This window comes from Chenopodium quinoa, unplaced genomic scaffold (genome assembly GCF_001683475.1).
Source record: "Chenopodium quinoa cultivar QQ74 unplaced genomic scaffold, ASM168347v1, whole genome shotgun sequence".
Taxonomy (NCBI): domain Eukaryota; kingdom Viridiplantae; phylum Streptophyta; class Magnoliopsida; order Caryophyllales; family Amaranthaceae; genus Chenopodium; species Chenopodium quinoa.
Genome location: NW_018742630.1, coordinates 1,730,946 through 1,750,701, shown reverse-complemented (window position 1 = coordinate 1,750,701; position 19,756 = coordinate 1,730,946).

Genomic DNA, 19,756 nt, shown 5'->3' with positions numbered 1-19,756 from the left:
CAGGCGTCCGACGGCATCCATCCGGATGAAATTCGTCGCAGAGAGCAGCTCCCTTTTGGGTGGAACATTGTTCTATAAACTAATTACACGGCACCTATACGACTGTCCCCAAGGGCAACCACGTAGCCGTTTTTGAGACAAGGATAACTCTTATCACTAACCAAACCAGTGGTAGCAGTTGACATCTGAGTCAGATGACCGCCTGTATTACTTGGGATAAATGCAGGGGGTACCTATTGAGTTAATAGCCAACAAACATTGGCGAATCAAGGGGTCTAGCCGGCCTACGCCGCCTGGTACCTCTACTTCTCAAACAAAAGTGACGGCGACTGAGTAACTCCAAAGTTAACTCATAGTCACTCCTTCAAATTTGGTATGGAATCTAAAAAGTTTGAGTCGTCCGCCTGTTTTAAACAAACAAGGGCACTCGAACCCCTATTCCTACTGGATAACCTATTGAGTTAATAGCCAACAAACATTGGTGAATCAAGGGGTCTAGCCGGCCTACGCCGCCTGATACCTCTACTACTCAATCAAGATTGTGACAAAGACTAAGTAACTCCTATGTTAACTTAATAGTCACTCAAACTTAGTATGGAGCCTAAAAGGTATGAGTCGTCCACTTGTTTTTAGTAAACAAAGGCTCTCAACCAATACTCTTGCTAGGTTAACAAATAACGAATTAAAAGCCAACATTGGCAATAAAGGGAAACAACCGGTACCCACCGCTTGTTTTCCTACTTAATTCCTTGGCTACTAGGTAATTCTATTTACTTGGTCAAATTGAATAAAGAGTTCGAATACCGATTGATTAAATGGCCGACTGATCATCTATCCTGGAAACAGACAACCAGTCGTCCAGGGGCATAGGCGGCATACTTACTATTTGCACCTGTCTCAACGTTCGGCCATACACAACAGTCGGTCTAGTGAGCAAATTTCAAATACTTAGAAAAATTTGAACCAAAACAAAAAATTTGATTAAAAATGAGCCGGCCACAAAAGACCAGCAGAATATTCAAAACCCCGGCCCCCTGGCCGGGTAATTACAAAGCAAACGGCACGCAGGCCGTGAAAAGAAAAAATACTTAAAGCTTAAGAAGGGGGCAGTTCAGTATCAGCAGCAGCCGCCTGGTCAGCACTCTTCTTGCTGGACTCGGCCTTAGCTGCACCATCTTTTGATGCCTTACCCCCAAGTGGCACAAGCGCCACAACCGGCTCTTCCTCCTCCAACGCACCGTCCAACGCCTCTTCTTCAGCAGCCGCCAGGATCTGTTGATTATATATTTCCGAACACTGGCGGTACGTTCTTGCTCGGCCTTATCTGAGAGCTCTTTGGTAAGACTCTTCTCCTGGTTCACCAGGCGTTCTTTTACGTTAGCCAAAGATTTCTCCATGGCTTCGTAAGAGTGCATTTTTTGGCGAAGGGGTTTCAGCTCGGCTTTAAGGTTGGTGACGGTCCCCTCCAGCTCGTCAACCTTCTTTTGGGCCGCCTCTAGCTGAGCCCGAACAGCGGCGGTCGCCTGCGCCTGATAATAAAGAAGATCAATGGTCAGTACTTCATTTTGGGCAATTTGAAACATTGCCTTATCACAGCTGGAGGCGGCCATAGCCTTTGCGGCCTTTACCTCTTTGTTTTTCCGATCAATCGGCTTGCGTAGGCTGTTGACTCGGAGCAGGGCCTAAGTACAAAGAAAAACAGGCGTCAGTTTCCAGATAAAAAGTTAACAGGCGTCCTAAAACTCAAAAAGCTCAAAAAAATACTAAGTATACCTCAGCAAGGACCCCTGAAATTCCATCAAGGTCAAGGGTGCCGACACCCTTGACCGCCTCCCTGTCAGATGGAGGAACTACTTTAACCATTGACTTGGCTACCTCAACCAAGTCAAGTCCCTGGGGGCCGGCTGCATTAAGCGAAAGGAAAAAACAAGTTAGACCTAATCAAAAAGGAAGCAAGGGTGAGTTTTTACAAGCAAGTGTCCATACATCTAGGCGGCCCCGCCTGGGTTTTTGAAGAAGTGGCCGGCTGCTTCTCAGCCGCCACTGTTTTCCTGGAAGACCCAGGAGAGCTTGCAACAGTCGTCCTCCGGGCCTTGGGGTCCGGCTGTTGCGAGGAAGAAGCCCTTGGAGTACCAGACTGAAAACAAAAAGAGTTAGTATATGCATAAGACAACTAAAAGGAGAAGAGTTTTCAAAGCTTACCAAGGGTGCCTCCTTGTTGGGGGAGTCGGCATACGACTGCTTCATTAGCGAGACCCGCAGCATGGTCGCCGCAGTCTTAGATGCTGTTATTTTACTCATGGCGTCGGCTGAAAGAAATAAACAGCAAAGTTAGTAAAAATCCCAAGTAAACGAGGCGTGAAAAAACAGAGTATTCGTCAGGCCGGCTACCTCTAGAGCACCGACTGCTGAGGCCACAGGCGGCCAAGAAGTACTCGTCATAGAGCCACTTGAAGCTCGGGACGCAGTTTAGGGGTACTTGCTCTCGTACCCCTGAAGTAGAGTTCACCCTAGTCTCTACTTTGAAGAGTCCTTTGTCTAGGATCTCTTTTTTAGCCTTTGGGGGAACAGGCGGCATGCTGCGGCCGCCTGCGAGAAGAGGCGGATCCCTATTCCACTTGTTAAAGCGTTTGTTCAGCTCCGTGTCTGAACTCTCGATAATAAGAAAGGTGTTCCGCCAATCCTTCCATTTGTTTGCCTTACCTCTCGTCATGAGGTAACCCCTATGGCTTGTTAATTGATACCAGCCGGTACCTCCCGACTTAGGGGTCCGGCTGAGATAGTTCATGTGGGCGAAAGCCTCAAAACTTGGCTCCACCCCGTTCAGTTCGCACCCGGCCACATAGCCGAGTACGTTTACCCAAGAGTTGGGGGCTAACTGCCATAACCCCAGATCATACCCATCTAAAATCCGCTGAACAGCCGGATGTAATGGGAAGCGCAGTCCAGCTTTGATGGCCGCCACATAGCAGCCAAAGCAGCCGTCACCATAGCTGGTACCAGCCGGCCAGACGACAGTATCTTCTGGATCCGGCACAAACAGTAAAAACTCCGGGCCCATTTTGTGGTTAGCAATAAAGCTCGCCACGTTGTCTCGCATGGTTGCAATCCGGCCCCGGGGTACCCTGCAGTAGTAGGGGGCGTTTTCCTCTCTGTAAGAGGCGGACGGCTCTGCCCAATTATCCCCCTTCTCAACTGCATGAGAACGTCTCGCCTCTTGTAGGCGGCTATGTTTTTCTTCTGAGCCAGAAGAACTGTGGCCAGAAGAGCTGGATTCGGACTCGTCCCCTGACGAGTCCGAAGAGGACGACTCCTCCCCTCTCCTAGAGGGGCCCGCCTCCTCTCCCTTAGAAGGAGCAGAAGGAAAATTAGACATGTCCACGGTAAGATGGGAAGGGAACACCTTGGTCCCTCTCTCAGAATTGTCAGCTTGACAGTCGCCTCGTTCTACATCTGGTGCCTGGTCAGATGTTTCACTAAGGAGCACCCGTTGGGAGGAGCCGTCTGAGTTTGATATCATAGCAGTCTTTTTTGTTCTGGCCATCACGTTCTGCATAGACACAGATACAGTCGGACTTTGTATAAAGGGCAAAGATGGGTCCAGAAAAGGGCAGGCGGCACTCCTAGTCCTAGATTCAGCCGTCCCCGGTGACCGGCTGATCACTAACTTAGGGCGTGTCGTGTGCTTCCATGGTGCCATTTCAAAAAATAAAAAGAAAATTAAGAGTAAGAGAACTGAGTTACCTGAACGAGTGACGGTTGATGAAGTCCTGAAAGTTCGGGTCAGTCGGCTTGTCAGAACAGGCGGTAGGCAGAAAAAGTCCGAAATGTCAGAGCAAGTTCAGGGGTCCGAATGTTCTCGCAAAAGTTCTCAAATGTGAAAATGACCGAAGTCAGCATTTCCTTTTATAGGCAAAGTGAGAAGGCGAAGGGTCGCTTCCAAATTCAAAATTTGGGCGGGAAAATCTCTCGGCCGTCTGCAAGGTGACACCTGTAACAGGCCGTCGCCTGTCACCGTGCGACACCTGTCACAGGCGACACGTGACCAGTCGCGTGCCACCTGTGAGGGGCAAATGATTAGGGGATTTTTTATCCACCAATCACCGTCTGACAAGTGGACCAACCAGGTTCCGCCACGTGTTCTTCACGAAGGCCAACAGGAACCTGCCACGTGTCAATCACAGATACGTCCTCCACGGACCACTTAAGACACGCCACGTGTCCGCCCATGCCAAATGGGAAAACCGGCCATCAAGGCCCAGTCCAGTCTAGAGGCCCGGTCAGCCCTAGGTTTACCTTAAACCTAGAGAGTTGCACGCTTCCCAAGGCTATAAATACTCGATTAATCCTCATTAATCAGGGGATCGAATAATTAAGAGATCAAGCAGAGAAGAACAGAGTTATTAACAACCGGCTAATCTCGCTAACAACGCAGATTACCAACACTAAGCACTCTCACCTAGAGAGATCTCATTACTTTAATTTCTGTATTGATTACTCCTTAATCGGGTACTAACTTGACCGTTGGAGGCGGAGCTCTCAGGAGTCTCCGTTATTTTGCAGGTACAGGCGTCCGGTTCCAGTCTCGGAATTGTAACTCTCCCGCAGGACATCAGAAAACCCCGAAACATATGTTGTTTTTCTTTATTTTTTTTTTCTTGAGAATATTTTACATTAATTTGAGTATGAAAGAATTTCTTCAATTTTTATTTGGAAATTTTGACTTTTACCACCTTCAAATAACCACTTAATTGAATTTACCACCTCCAAAAAAAAAAGATTTACTTTACCACCAACAAAATTTCCAAAAAAATCGATTTTACCACCAACTAACGGATTCCGTCCACGAATCTGTTAGTAAGGCCCACCTTTTTGACGTTTCTTCTTCATCTTCCCCGATCTTTCGTGTAAACCAACCAGCAACGAAATCAACTACCTCGGTTGGTCGGAATTTCGTGTGTGACTAAGGAGGGGCCGGAATTTGGTGTGTGGGTTAGGGAGGTGGTCGGAATTAGGTGGTGGTTAGGGTTTTAGGAGTGCGAAATTTGGTGGTGGCTAGGGTTTTTAGAGTGGTCGGAATTAGAAGGGGATTTATGGGTGGTCGGGATTTGGTGGCTGCCAAAAACTAAGAAGCCAAATCACCAACAACAGGGATACAAATCGATTATCATCAACATTTCTACAAACCAAAGCAATTAATCCATTACAACACCCACAAATCGAAACCTCAAAACCAGAAAAAGAATTGGGTAAATCAAACCTTGTCAATCGTTTTTAGCATCAAGCTCAGAACCCCACTTCAATGGAGTCGATTCCAGGTGACTTCCATGGTTGAGGATAAGAAGACGACGGTCAGAGGAGAGAGAATGAGCGAGATGAAGTCTTATTAAATGGGTGCTGCTGATTGATTAAGGAATGCCAAGCCTTGGAAACACATTTGAAGCGAAGTAGTGATTTAGTGGGTAATCGAAAAGAATGGAGGTGATTAACTCCATTGGAAGAGACGCCATTGTTGTGGCTTTCGAGAAAACAGAGCAAAAAAATAAATAAAAATTGGTGGAAAGGTGGTTGTGGTTGTGCGGTGCGGTGGTGGGGCTGGTCGTAGAGGTTAGGTGGTGGGGGCTGGTCGTGGCCGGTCGGCGGTGGGGGTCCCGACGGTGGTAGCAACACCGGTTGATTAATGGGGATTTTTTTAATTTTTTTTTAAAACTTACCCAATAATATGGCGACATGTGTGCAAGGTAGGCCCACTAACGGATTTATGGACGGAATCCGTTAGTTGGAGGTGATTGGTGGTAAAACTGATGTTTTATTTTTTTATGAGGTGGTAAAGTAAATTTTTTTTTTGGAGGTGGTAAATTCAATAAAGTCGTTATTTGAAGGTGGTAAAAATCAAAATTTCCTTTTTATTTTTAATATTCCTATTATGCAAGCAAGAATATCCAGAAATTGAATTACTGAATCCAAATTAAGTTGGACATGCATGAACAGTAATTGATCAATTATATGATGGGAAGGTTGGATATCGGCATGTCATGTGTGTGCCAAAATTATTTGGCATTATAAAAGACGGCAAATTATTATTTGGAAAATTGTAGCTTTATAACAACTTCATAATTGCAAAGTTCAAATAGTAATTAAATATAATTACATTAGTTTAATAATATTGGTAGAAAAAATAATTAAGTAATAGAGCAAAGAGTCCGTATTCCGTACCAAGAGACAGGTCAAGTCTGAAAGAAAACACGTTGCTACGCCATTGTTGTGGGCTCTCTCATTAATTCATTATTCATTATCAATATAAATCTATGGCTACCCATTCATTTTATTCATATTTTTTTTTTATTTTTTTTTATTTTTTTTATTTATTTTTTTAATTTCAATTTTTAAATAGCTTAAAGAATAGATTTTGATTTGATTTTATAACCATAGAAGGCATTTGGGGGCCAACAGTCAAATGGACAACGATTTCTTTTTATTTTAATCATTTTTCGTATCCATTTTTTTTTTTATTATTAATCTCTTTATATAAATCCATTCGTAAAGATTTTAATATAGTTATTCTATATTATAAAAATATAATTCATCATTGAATTTATTCACTAACTTTTTTTGGCACTGGCTTTGGCACTACAAGTAACATATTATAGTATAATTATTCAAAAAAAAATAGTATAAAAATAAATGTAATTATTTTAATTATAATTGGGTTAATCACAATGAATATTTTCATAATATATACATTTATTTATGTATAATTTTCACTAAACGATAATATATTAATGGTCAAAATACTAGATTTCAATCGGAAAACACATGGAGTATAAATGAGTTTTCAAGAACATGTAGTGCACTGAATTTACTTAGATGACTTGTGAGCTGTGAGACTTGAATTGTGACATAGTCACATAGGTTATGTATGGTAAGATTGGTAACACATTAATTTAGGTCCCTTAATTGATAAGGTGGCAAAATTTTAAGTCACCTTAAATAATTAAATTTGTATGACAAGCACTATGTGAGTAATTGAAATTTGAGTACCATCAATTACCGTTAGGAACTAAATTTAAATTAAGAAGGTATTGGGTGCGAACTATCGCATGTAAATTATGCGTGCGGCAGGCCGGCAGGCTGACTGATATATTTTACTTGTTGGCTGATATGTTTAATGTATTGACTGATATGTTTCAATTGTCCACTAGGCGAAAAATGGTATTCAACACCGGTTCAAAACCCCCCATTAGCACCTGTTTTGAACCGGTCCTGATTTGAGGGATGCCAAAACCTAAGAGATTTTGCACCGGTTCAGAACCGGTGCGAATAGTAAGTGTCGCGCTGTTTTTTCTTTTTGGTTTTAAAAACAATTGGCACCGGTTAACCGGTGCTAATTATGCCTTCAAAAAATAAAAAAAAATATTCGTAATTTCTTCACTGAAAAATCAGTGTACAATGAAGCAAAACACCAAAACGTTTCCCTAAAAAAACACCAAAATCATAATATACAATCACATATAAATATATATTCATCAAATAAATTGTTATTTTACAATTTATTAAAAAAAAATATATTAGAAAAATCGTTGGAGTTGTAATTTTACATTTTACAATCGCTGGAGTTGTTATTTTACAATTTACAATTGCTGAATTTGTAATTTTGAACCTAGAAACTTCGAACTCAGAAAATCAGAAACTTCGAACTGAAAAAAAAATCAGAAACTTCGAACCTGCATCAATTAAAACAACAAAAATCAGAATTTAGAAACTTTGAACTCAGAAAAACCCAGAAAGCTCTAACCCAGAAAAACCTAGAAATTTTGAACCCAGAAAAACCCAGAAATTTCGAACCCAGAAAAAACTAAAAAAACTTAGAAATGTCGAACTCAAAAACTTTAAACAAAGAGAAAACCTAGAAACTAATAAACCCAAATAAAAACCGAGAAAAAACCAAGAACAACCCAGGAATTTCGAACCCAGAAAAACCCAAAAAAACCTAGAAATGTCGAACTCATAAACTTTGAACAAAGAAAAAACCAAGAAAACCCCAGAAAGCAATAAACCCAGAAAAAATCGAGAAAAAACCAAGAAAAACCCAAGACCTAGAAACCCAAAAACCCAGAAAAACCCGTAATCCAGAAACCGAAACCCTAACCTCAAAGAACCCAGAAACTCTAACCTCAAATCTTGATTATCGACGGAGGGTAGTGGTGGCTGATGCTTGCATGATTCGAATAATTGACGACGGCGGCGGCGATGGTTGTTGTGCTTGGTGTCGATGGTTATTAAGAAGAGGAAGAACAACGAGAGATTAGAGAATAACAGAGAGATCAGAGAAGAACGAGGGATTAGAAGGAAAAGAAAAACAAGAGATCAGAAGGAAGAGAAGAGAGAGATCAAAGAAGAGATAAGAAAGAAAACGAGAGATCAGAGAAGAATAATAGATATGAGAGAGAAGAGAAGAACAGAGAGAGAAGGAGAGCGTAAAGAAATAGGGGGGGGGGGGGGGGGGTAAGTTAAGGGTTTATAGGATTAAAGGGGCACCGGTTAACCCGTGCCAATTCCTTTTTCTTTTTTGGTTTTTTTTTTCTTTTTAAATTCGCACGCACCGGTTCAAACCGGTGCGAAAAAGATAGTTTCGCACCGGTTTGGTAGGAACCGGTGCGAAAAGTCTTTTTCCCAATCCCGCCCGTTTCTTTTAACACTAGTTTTCAAGAACCGGTGCGAAAACTGCGGTGCCTATTTCATTTTTTCTACTAGTGGTTGGCTGATATGGTTTTTGTGTTGGCTAATATATTCCTATTCTTGGCTGATATGTGTTTTTTTTTTTTTTTTTTGATATGTTCTTGTTGGCTGCTATCAAATGTCAGTTGGCTGATATATTTATTTGGTTGGCTGATATCTTTATTTTGTTGGCTGATATGTATATTTTAATTATTGGTTTATATGTTTCATTGTGTTGGCTAATGTGTTTATTTTGTTGGGTTATCTGTTGCTTTTGTTTGCCGATTTCATCCTTTTGTTGGCTGATATGCTTCATTTGTTGGCTGATATATCCCTTCCGTTGGCTGATATGTTCCATTCATTTGTTGGCTGATATGTTTCATTTATTGGCTGATATGTTCCTTGTGTTGACTGACATGTTTTTAATTAATGTCTGATATGTCCCTAACATGATATATATCATACATCAATTGGCTGATATGTTACTTTTATTGGCTAATATGCGTCATTTCTTGTCTAATAAGATTAACAACAAACAAAGTATATACAAAGTATTTTTATTTCCTTCTCTATCCTCTTTCCCCCTTTTCTTCTATTCCCCTCTCTTTGAAATGAGAATGGGAACAATCTCGCCACCACCACAAATCGCAGCCCACCACCACAATCCGCAACGCCACCACCACAAATTGCACCTCCCCTGCGACCTGCGACGGTGAATTGCGGTCGAAGTACACTTTTCCGGGGAAACACTACTCTCTGTTAATTGAAGAAGTGAAGATTGAAGAACCCTAACAATTCGATTAGTTCTGGATTCTTCATGGCCTTTGTTCAATCGATTAAGATGAGGTATGGTATGATAATCTTGAATATGAGTTTTTGTTGATTCGATCTTTGATCGACGATTACTCCTTAGCTTTGTTGCAATGGATACAGAGTTTTCCGGTGTACTTTTTCGGCAATAGCGACCTACGACCTGCAATTGCGAACTCCACCTCTGCCACTGCCGCTCCCAATACCTCTTCGCCGCACGAACTATTGGGTGCCGCACCCAATAGTTTGTGATTTAAATTTTATAGGTATCTATTTAAAAGCTCTATTTTTAATCGGCAAAATTGGCCGCAACACTCTGAAGTATGGCTTAGGTGCACTGAGCACCTTGAACTTTGCGTATGTAGTAGCCAAAATACCACCAACTATGGTGCTAGGTGCGATGCGTGCCTTAAATGAAAAATTCCGGCCACTTATTTCACCGGAGTAGTTGAATCTTCACTCTGCAGAACAGTTATGTAGTCTTCCGTCCACTTGGCAAGCGTGGATTCACTTCCTTCGGTGAAATAAGTGGCCGAAAGTTTTCATTTAACGCACGCGTCACACCTAACACCATAGTTGGTGGTATTTTGGCTACTACGCAAAGTTCAGGGTGCTCAATGCACCTAACCCATACTTCAGGATGTTGCGGCCAATTTTTCCTTTTCAATTTAATAAAATTTATGTAAAATGATTTAACTACTTAGCTCAAACACATAATTTTACTGAGCATCTTATCATTTCAACACCTTAATATTTTCAACTACTCTTTTAATTTTAGTTAACTCGACTTAACAATATAAGTTATCATTGCCAAACAGGGAAAACACAACTTTAAGATAACCCCAATTCTATTCAATAAATTTTGACTTATTTAAGCCAAAATAAGTTCAGATAAATTACTATAAGTTCGGATAAGTTATAACAAAAAAGTTCAGTTGCACTGATAATGCACTTGTAATTGGGTGTTTGGCTACATTGCGATAAAAATAAGTTCAAATAAAATAATTAAATTAGTTAAGATATTTATGATAAGTGATGTTAATATAAGGTTCTCCTCACCTTATTTTCACTTACTCTACATCTACGAAATTCCTATAAGTTTGTAGATAATAATAAGTTCATATAAGATTAATCATCAACTTGCATGATTATATTGATTTTATTTTAAACAAAAAATTAGACAAAAAAATTATTCTTAATACGTAGTAAGCATAGATCGATAATAATTATGTACTTAGTAGCTTGCAAGTTTCAACGAACAAAAAGAGATTATAAGTATACTTAATTATGAATAGCGAGCACGAAAATAGAGGCACAAATGAGGAGAAGATCGAAAATCCACTAACTTAGAACATCAAATGATACATATATAATCAAGGTAGGTTTAAAGGTAATGAACTAATGATAGATGACATTAATGGATTAGTACTAGTACTAAGTAACCTATTACTTAAAGGGAGAAGTGGGTGTAACGTTTTCATGAATGCATTACCACGTCAAAGGATGGACTATACAGTATATATGACTTAATTGCATTCTTTAGTCATTCCTTTATTATCAAAATTTTCATGTATCTTCTTAAATTTTGTCACTTCAAAGATCTAGGTAAAGTGATGCAAATATCATGTGTATAGTTCAAGACTTCATTACTCAATTATTCTATGAAAGTTCATTTTTTTTCTAGATCAAATTGATCAATCATCACTACTACATTACTACTCGCATTTTAATTGATTAAATTAAGATCTCGTCGACGTCATTATTATACTCATTGTGATTTATCTACACAAAATTTTTCTAGACATATTATTCATTTGAACACATGCACATACTTCATTCCATAATAATAATAAAAAAAAAACCGATAAGAAATGAAGATAACCAGTATAGTAATAGTTTTGAACTACAGTGATATTTATATTGTTAAAAATTTCAACTTTACCTGTTTGAAAGTTTCAACATGAGTATGTCTAATACTTGATACTTCACCGAAGTAATTAAATTTTGTTATATCACAAACATCTATAAAATGTAGTACACTTGAACATATAAAGATGTCCAATGACACGACTATCAGAATCCAAGTAACCTAGGCCTTTACAAAACAAAATCTATATTACAAATGGAATATAGCATATTGGAAACTTATCACAACATCAGCCAAGCAATATATGAGAGACACATTCAACCAACCAAAGGAACATTATGCGAATAATTAACTTTCAATCTCCAAAGATGATTAGCTAAAATTAGACAAAATTAAAAACCTTAATATTTTCACCTTAATTTGCATGGAAAGGGGTCACGTGGCGGTGGACACGCCAACCAAATGATACCATGTTAGGCTTGCACATGGGACTCCCAAGAGATTCAAAGCAAAGGAATAGGGAAACAAAAGTTAAACAACTAACCTATCCTTTGTTATCTTGTTTAATTCTTTTTTAACGTCCTTCTTAAGCTAATCATGAGATTATTCCCCACATAATTAAGATTCCTAATTATTTTCTTTATTTATTTGTGAATCTAAACTAAATTCTAAGGGTTTTTAAGGGATTAATTAAGAATTTTAATCCATGTGGTAGTGGTCCCACGCATAAAAACATTTAGAGACATACATAAATAGATGTTTTTAATTAGTCAAATTAGATTAAAAAGCTAACAATACTTGATCTAGGTTACATCACTCAATCTACTAAAAATTATACTCTTTCTCTAGGTTTAATCCATTGTTAAGGTGACAATAGTGCTTTGTGTCATTCATGTTTGTGCTCTAATTGACCAAAAGATTCATCTGTTGATAACCACACATAATTGTCCACTTGTTAACTTTTAGCTTATTAATTTAATTATTTTCAATGTCAGCATGTTAGCTCTATATTTTAAAATCTACCCCTCCATTCATAGAAAGTTGTCACATTTCATGAATTAGTGTTGTTATAATTATATAAAAGTTGTCATTTTAAAGTATAAATAACTCAAGTAGATTACGATTCAATCTATATTGTTTTGATGAGTTTTTAGTACGTACGCAATCTATAGAATGATTCTAGATAGCATAAAATCCTGTATAATTTGATTCGTGTAATTGAGTTTTGACAAGCTTTTTCATTCACATTCAAAATTGACAAGTTAAAATTTTTTAAACAAACGAAGAATGGAATTATGAACCGCACCCTAAAAAATTATGAACCGCACCCTAAAAACTAGAATGGAAGAGTGGCGCAACTAAACGTTAGTGTGTAGCCTGCAACCCCTAACACTCTAGTGGCTACAAATATGCCAATATTCGTATCTAACAAAAAAATGGGAGGTATAATCTGTTGGTGGAGCCTGACCTCTACCACGGCACAGTCTTAGTAGCTAAGAATACTCCAAAATGTGTTCTTTTTTTAATTTAATTTTTTTTTAATTTTTTTTACAACAATAAGTTCTTGTAGGCTATTCCAAAATAATGGAAATCATTGCTAGCTACTTACTCCATAATAAGGTGATAATTAACTTGATTTGTAAGGGTATAAGTTATATACTTGTATGAAGTATTACCCTCTAATGAACTTAATTACATTTAATGTTTTATGCTATTTTTTCAAAACATACACAAAATCACCTAATAAAATACAAATTTAGAAACAGTGTTATTACTCGATCAGACACATAACTAAGCAAAATGCTACACGTACGGTACTCATATAAATGTGCCTTTTCCTAATACGTGGTATGTTGGTCACTCTAAGGATAGAACCCCGCCTCCATAGTGAGAGAATTTAAGAATGATATATAATATTGAATAATTCGGTGACTATAAATTAAATAGGCGATTACTTATAATTTTTCATTTAATTTTTTAAACATGATGTGAATGCACAATAATTTTTTCAATAGGTAAGAAAAAATTAAAGAATTTAATAAAGTACAAACCCTGCTCAAGAGGGAAATTCTTAATACAAGCGAATGCGCAATATCAATGGCTAATTACACACTAATTTAGCACGAGTATTGTGAAAATTGTAAATTAGCCGGGAGGGTAAATCACTAGATCGCATTGTAGGTTGGTGTTAGACGAAGCAATAGGCAATACGTACGTAACTTGGCCCAAGGCCGACAAAGTAAAACACTTTTCTATGACGTTTACAATGGTCCAAGCCACTTTTATTTTTATAAAATTAAAATTTGTTATAGTTCAAACATGTTTATATTTATGGAGACAACTATATATGAGGATAGTAGACAAACTCTTCTACTTGTATACTTCTTGCATACCTTTTTCTTAAGTTTTATTTTAAGATCATCATTTTCATAAAGATTATATAAGTCCAACTTCATTTATCATGGGTGAATCGAAGATCAATGTTGCCAAGACTATTTTTATGCTGCCTAGGAAGATAGAGAAGACATTTAATTTATATGTTTATATTATTGACAATGATTATCTGAATATGTTACGTTGGTTAAATTTTTACGGAGTATCCTTTATTGTGGAAATATCTTTCACGACAACTGTGATGCTTGATATTTAATTTTATATATACTCATAATTTAGGATTATAATATAGGAAAATACGATTATACTTGCTTATTTTAAAATGTCTGGCTTAAAAAAAAGGTAAAAAAAAAGGGATAAAAAGTCAAGATTATTTTAAGAAATGAGACTATTTAAACCATGTATTACAGTACGTGTCTACGGAGTATGTATTAAACATCCCATCTAAGGATTTTTTTTTTTTTTTTTTGGGCAATTCATCTAAGGAAATTAATACAAAGCATAGTGCTTATCTATAATGGCTACGGCTAACATTATTCATATGTATTTTTTTTATATGTAGAAGTGGTATTTAAAAATTTTCCATTGGATACTTGATACTTATTCCAAAATGCAAAAAGTTTAATAAAAGGAATTCTACAAACATATTAATGGATAGCTATATACTTGTATAGGATTAAATTGTTGATTGATATGTTAGGTCACTAATTTAAATTAGTAATTTAGAAGTAGTATATAACATAAATCCAAAAAATAGTGAGGGAATAATGGACCACTAAAGTCTACACCCAGGTGATTCAACTATATCTTTGTGGGGAGAAAGGCAGGGGTTCTCATGTAATGTGCATATCCACTTGGATTAATGCAATCAATTTTCGTAGGTCCTTCAATTCTTTGGAGACATTTTTACGTGCACCATTATTAGTTGTGGGGTCTAATCAGTCATTTCTTATTTTTTCCATTTTTTCAACTTTAAAAGGTATAGCGCTAAGGTTAATTGGAAATTATATTCGGTTCACTAGTCGATCACCATCACAAGAAAAAAAGTGACAAAAAATAATTAATTAGAGATAGTAAAAATTGTTAGAAAAGCAATTTTTGTTCTCAGTAATTGTTTTACTATCTATTATGTTCAGGTAAAAAATAAATAAATAAAGTTCAATTTAAAATTAAAATAAGTTCAAATAAATTTTTAATGAAGTTACGAAAAATATTAATGATCATTAGGGATTATGACTCATTGTACATTTATACGATTACATGCTTAGCTTGTAGTATGTATGTTAATGCGGGCTTTACATACATCACTTAAATTTTGTATAAAATAGTTTAGGTTTTTTTCTTAATGGAAAAAGTTTATTACCAACAATTTATTTGGTAGGTATTAATCATCTAAGAAGGTTTAATAAAAGGCTAAAAAGTATGCAAATCTTACCTACGCGCGAGAACATCATGCTTCCTATTGTACATTTCAAAATAAAGAAACAAATAATTAAAAATAAACATATATATCCCATATTTTTGTCAAATGTTCTGTTATAACAAACCACAATTCAATGTTCTTATGTGTTTTTTTTTTATTTATTTTTTATTATTATTTTGAATAACTTTTATTTTTACTATATGTAAATATACTCTATGTCCATTTAGCATTGAGTGTAGGATATATACTAGGATCTAAGCATTGTAAAATAATGACATCTTGACCAAAAAAGCCTTAGTCAACAACAAGCAATCACTCCAACCGAGTTAAATTGTCAAGAGACAATGGAGTGTATCAATAAACAAGGACTCGAATCTCTTCACTTGATTATTTACTGAAGTAAAATTATTTTGATCAATATGTATAACATACAATATTCTAATCCGAGAAGGAAAAAAAAAACTCTCAAATGATTATTATTGAAACCATGTTCATTTATATCTCCACCTTCGAGGGAGCGAATACACGGGGTTGACAACCTTTAAATCAGCACAAAATCCTTCCATAATGATCTTATTTTTTGAATGATTAATTCCTTTAATTAAAGTACTCTCAATTGCATATCCCGAATTATCCCTCCACTATTACAATTATTAATCTCCCACTGTTAGAGACCACCAAAACCATAAAACATTAAAAACCATTAATTAATCTTAAAACAATAATTAAATAGAACATTAATGGTTAGAGGGAGCAACAAACCGAGATTCACGGCTTGAACTAGGGTTAGAGGGAACCTTCCCTTGTACTTTGTCTTCTCTCACTCATTTCTTCAAAAGTTGTTTACAACATTATTATGACGTATTGTATTAGGGTAATTATGTATACGATTCCTAACTCTTGTAAGCTTGAACGTAAGCCTTTAATATAGTATTTAAAATTGGTGTTGTTTTAATTTAGAAATGCTTGAGAAAATTACACATTAATTGGCGTTATTAATGCTTAATTGTGTTAGAAATTTAGAATCCTTCTCAATGTACAGTTTCAATACATTGGTGTTTTTTACTCTGTATAATTAGAAGAAAAAAAAAAATGCATAACCATGTAATTTAAGGTCTTATTTGCTTGTTTTCAATATATATAATCTTATTTGCTTCGTCTTGATATATGCTTTAAGAATACAATTAGTCAAAGATGTTATGTACATTCAATAGGAACGTAAAAAAACCGTCAGAGTATTAATATTTGATTTCTATTATATCCACTGTGGCAGTCAGGAGTCTTAATTCCACCACTCCACCAGCACCTCCACACGCTTCCTCTGTCCATCTAATTAATTTAATTCCTATGTACTTAAATTAATTAGCTTGCTTTACCATGTACTTGGCTTCCTAGCTAGCTAGTTGCTACTATACTATTATTATTTAGTGCTAGTTTGGTTCACATGAGAATTAAACTTTTTATGGGAATTTATATTTTATGGGAAATTTTTTCTCTCATGATTTTTCTAAGAATTAAGCTAAATTGTTTGGTTGACACTATAGAAAATTGCATTTTCTAGGAAATTCAACTCACCAAACAGGGAGTTGGTGAATAATTTCCCATGGGTTGTGGGAATTTGTATTTCTCTTGGAATTGCTATTTCCCATATTTAGTTTATTTCTCTCCAACCAAACACACCTTCATTTTAATATTTCCTAGGAAATTCTTCCAAGGAAATTTTCTTCCAACCAAACAACACCTTATTTTTACTAGCTTTTTGATGCATGTATTTTATACACCAACTATAAAATAAAAAAATAAAAAAAAGAATCATCCTCAAGCGTATAAGTCTCAACCTTAATAAAATAACTAATTCGAAGAAACACGACTCTTTACAAAAATCCGCGCATCATGTTTTAACGAATCGAAGACGAACGAGATGAATGAAATTAATTTTTGGCCAATACATTTATTTTTTGAGGCTACAATGCATTTATGTAGCGTATGATTGAAGCTCACATGGGAAGCCGTATAATAATTATTGGAAAAGGGTTAATAATAATAATATAATTAGTTGCTGTTGCTTGTAATTGATGTATAAAAAAAAATCCAGTTGTACTAAAAAGGGGAAGGGGGAGGTTTATCATTTATGGGTGGGACTCAAACTTCTGTTATTTTTTCGGTTGGTCGATTAACTCATATCATAGTGGTACAGCTGAATTGAAGGTCATAGGTTGACAATTTGGTGATCACAAATATATTATTTTTTATTTTTATATTTTTTCATTTGTTTTTAATTACACTTTGTTGTTTTACAAAAAATATACAATCGATGTAATTTTTTAGGGGCAAGTTGAGAGATATAGCTAGGTATATATCTAGATTTGGCTTCGAAACTTTTATTAAAAGTATAAATTTGATCATAAATATATATAACAAATGTTAAAAACAAAACTGTCATATATCCAACAATATTTTACTTCGAAAATCTATTTAGGTAAGAAATAAAGTGACAAAAATCAAACTTGATAAATTACTTCATATGATGAGTAAACTTGACTAATCGCCTTAGGGATTTTAATCTTTCTCAAAACTCGTTAGCATGTAATAGTAATAATAGTAAAATTAAAGAAAATTTGTTAATTGCTATCTTTTTTAATACATCATTTATCAACTTATAACCTTTTCAAAAAAAATAGTTGGAATTACTATGTACCTCTTCAAACCGTTTTTCTAATGAAATTACTTTGGAGTATGTACTAAGCCGGATTGCGTAGTTCAAATTAAGGCTTAATTCGACCATCAATCAAGGTTTCAAGTTCTATCAAGTTGGGTTCAACATCATTGTTATAACATACTTAGTAGTATTACGGAGTAAATAATGAATGAAAGCACCAAAATCCAGTCATAAATGTAATAAATCATTTCAAAAGATAGTAATTTTCCAAAATAAAATTCAACAAAGTATGTAAGTGACAAAATAATTTTAAATCAACAATCACAAATTGTGCACATAGATTATTAGGTCGGTATTACGTAGATTTGATGCCACAATTTTGTTTAAAAATATCCAATACCAACGACATAATCTGGTTATAATTTGAGAATTATACATGACATTATTATATAATGATCATATACTTCATGCATCCAGATTTTAGGACCATTTGTTCATCAACAAATTCAAGAAAAAAAGAAGGAATTTTAGGACCGTACCTTCCGTGGTACAATCTGATTATTTAAAGAGCTATTTTCTCATTAATCTAAAATAATAAGTAATGTATCAAGGATTCAAGGTACCACAAGTCTGGATGTCCTTTTGCTTGACATACCATAATTATAATTATTATTTGAGAAAAAAAAATAAAATAATACGTACACCATAAACAACTACTGGTATATAATAAGGCCCCATTCACTTCAGTGACTTCACCTTATTTTGCTGAATTAAAATTAATTTTACTGAACTTAAATTATTTTTACTGAACTGAAATTAATTTTGCTAAACTGAAATTATTTTTACTGATTCTCTATTATATTTCTTCTTTAGAGTTACTAATTTTTGTCGAATTGAAATTATTTTTACTGAACTGAACCTATTTTTTGCTGAATTGAAATTATTTTTACTGAACTAAAATTATTTTTACTGAATATTATTTTTTAAAGGTGAATTAAACAGGACCTAAGTTAAGAACTTGTCACGGTGTAGCTCAAGTAGAGTGTAGTCTTTAACTAGTTTCCATGGTCACGAGTTTAAACTTTATATTACACATTCTTGCGATAGAAGCACAGAACAACCCGAATAAGGTAACAATCATAGAGGCTGTTTAGTTCACCTGATTTTAGTTGATCTGATCTGAACTTATTTTTTCTAATCTGATCTGATCTGAACTTATTTTTTCTGATCTGATCTGATCTGAACGTATTTTTTCTAATCTGATCTGATCTGAACTTATTTTTTCTGATCTGATCTGATCTGATCTGAACTTATTTTTTCTAATCTGATCTGATCTGAACTTATTTTTTCTGATTTGACCTTATTTTAATTATTTCAATATTCTACTTTTAATGTTAATCAATATTAATGTTTAATTATTATTGTTATTATTATTATCATTGTTATTATTATTATTATCATTGTTATTATTATCATTATTATTATTATTATTATTATTATGATCATTTAATTTATATTATATTAAATTATTATTATTATATGATATTATATTACTATGATATTATATTATTATTATTATTATTATTATTATTATTATATTATATTATATTGTATTATATTATTATTATATTATATTATATTATTATTATTACTATTATATTATATTATATTATTATTATTAAATAATAATAATATCATTATTGTTAAAGAAATTGTTTCTAAAATTTCAAAAGGTGAGATTGTTTCTGGAAGATGGAGCAAAGGTGTGATTATTAGATTTCATTTTCCTTTTTTTATTTAAGCTTTTATATTTAACTTGTTTAGGGCGTTTAAGTGTTTTTTTATTCATTTGTTCCTCTATTGAACCTTTTTTTATTCATGCGTG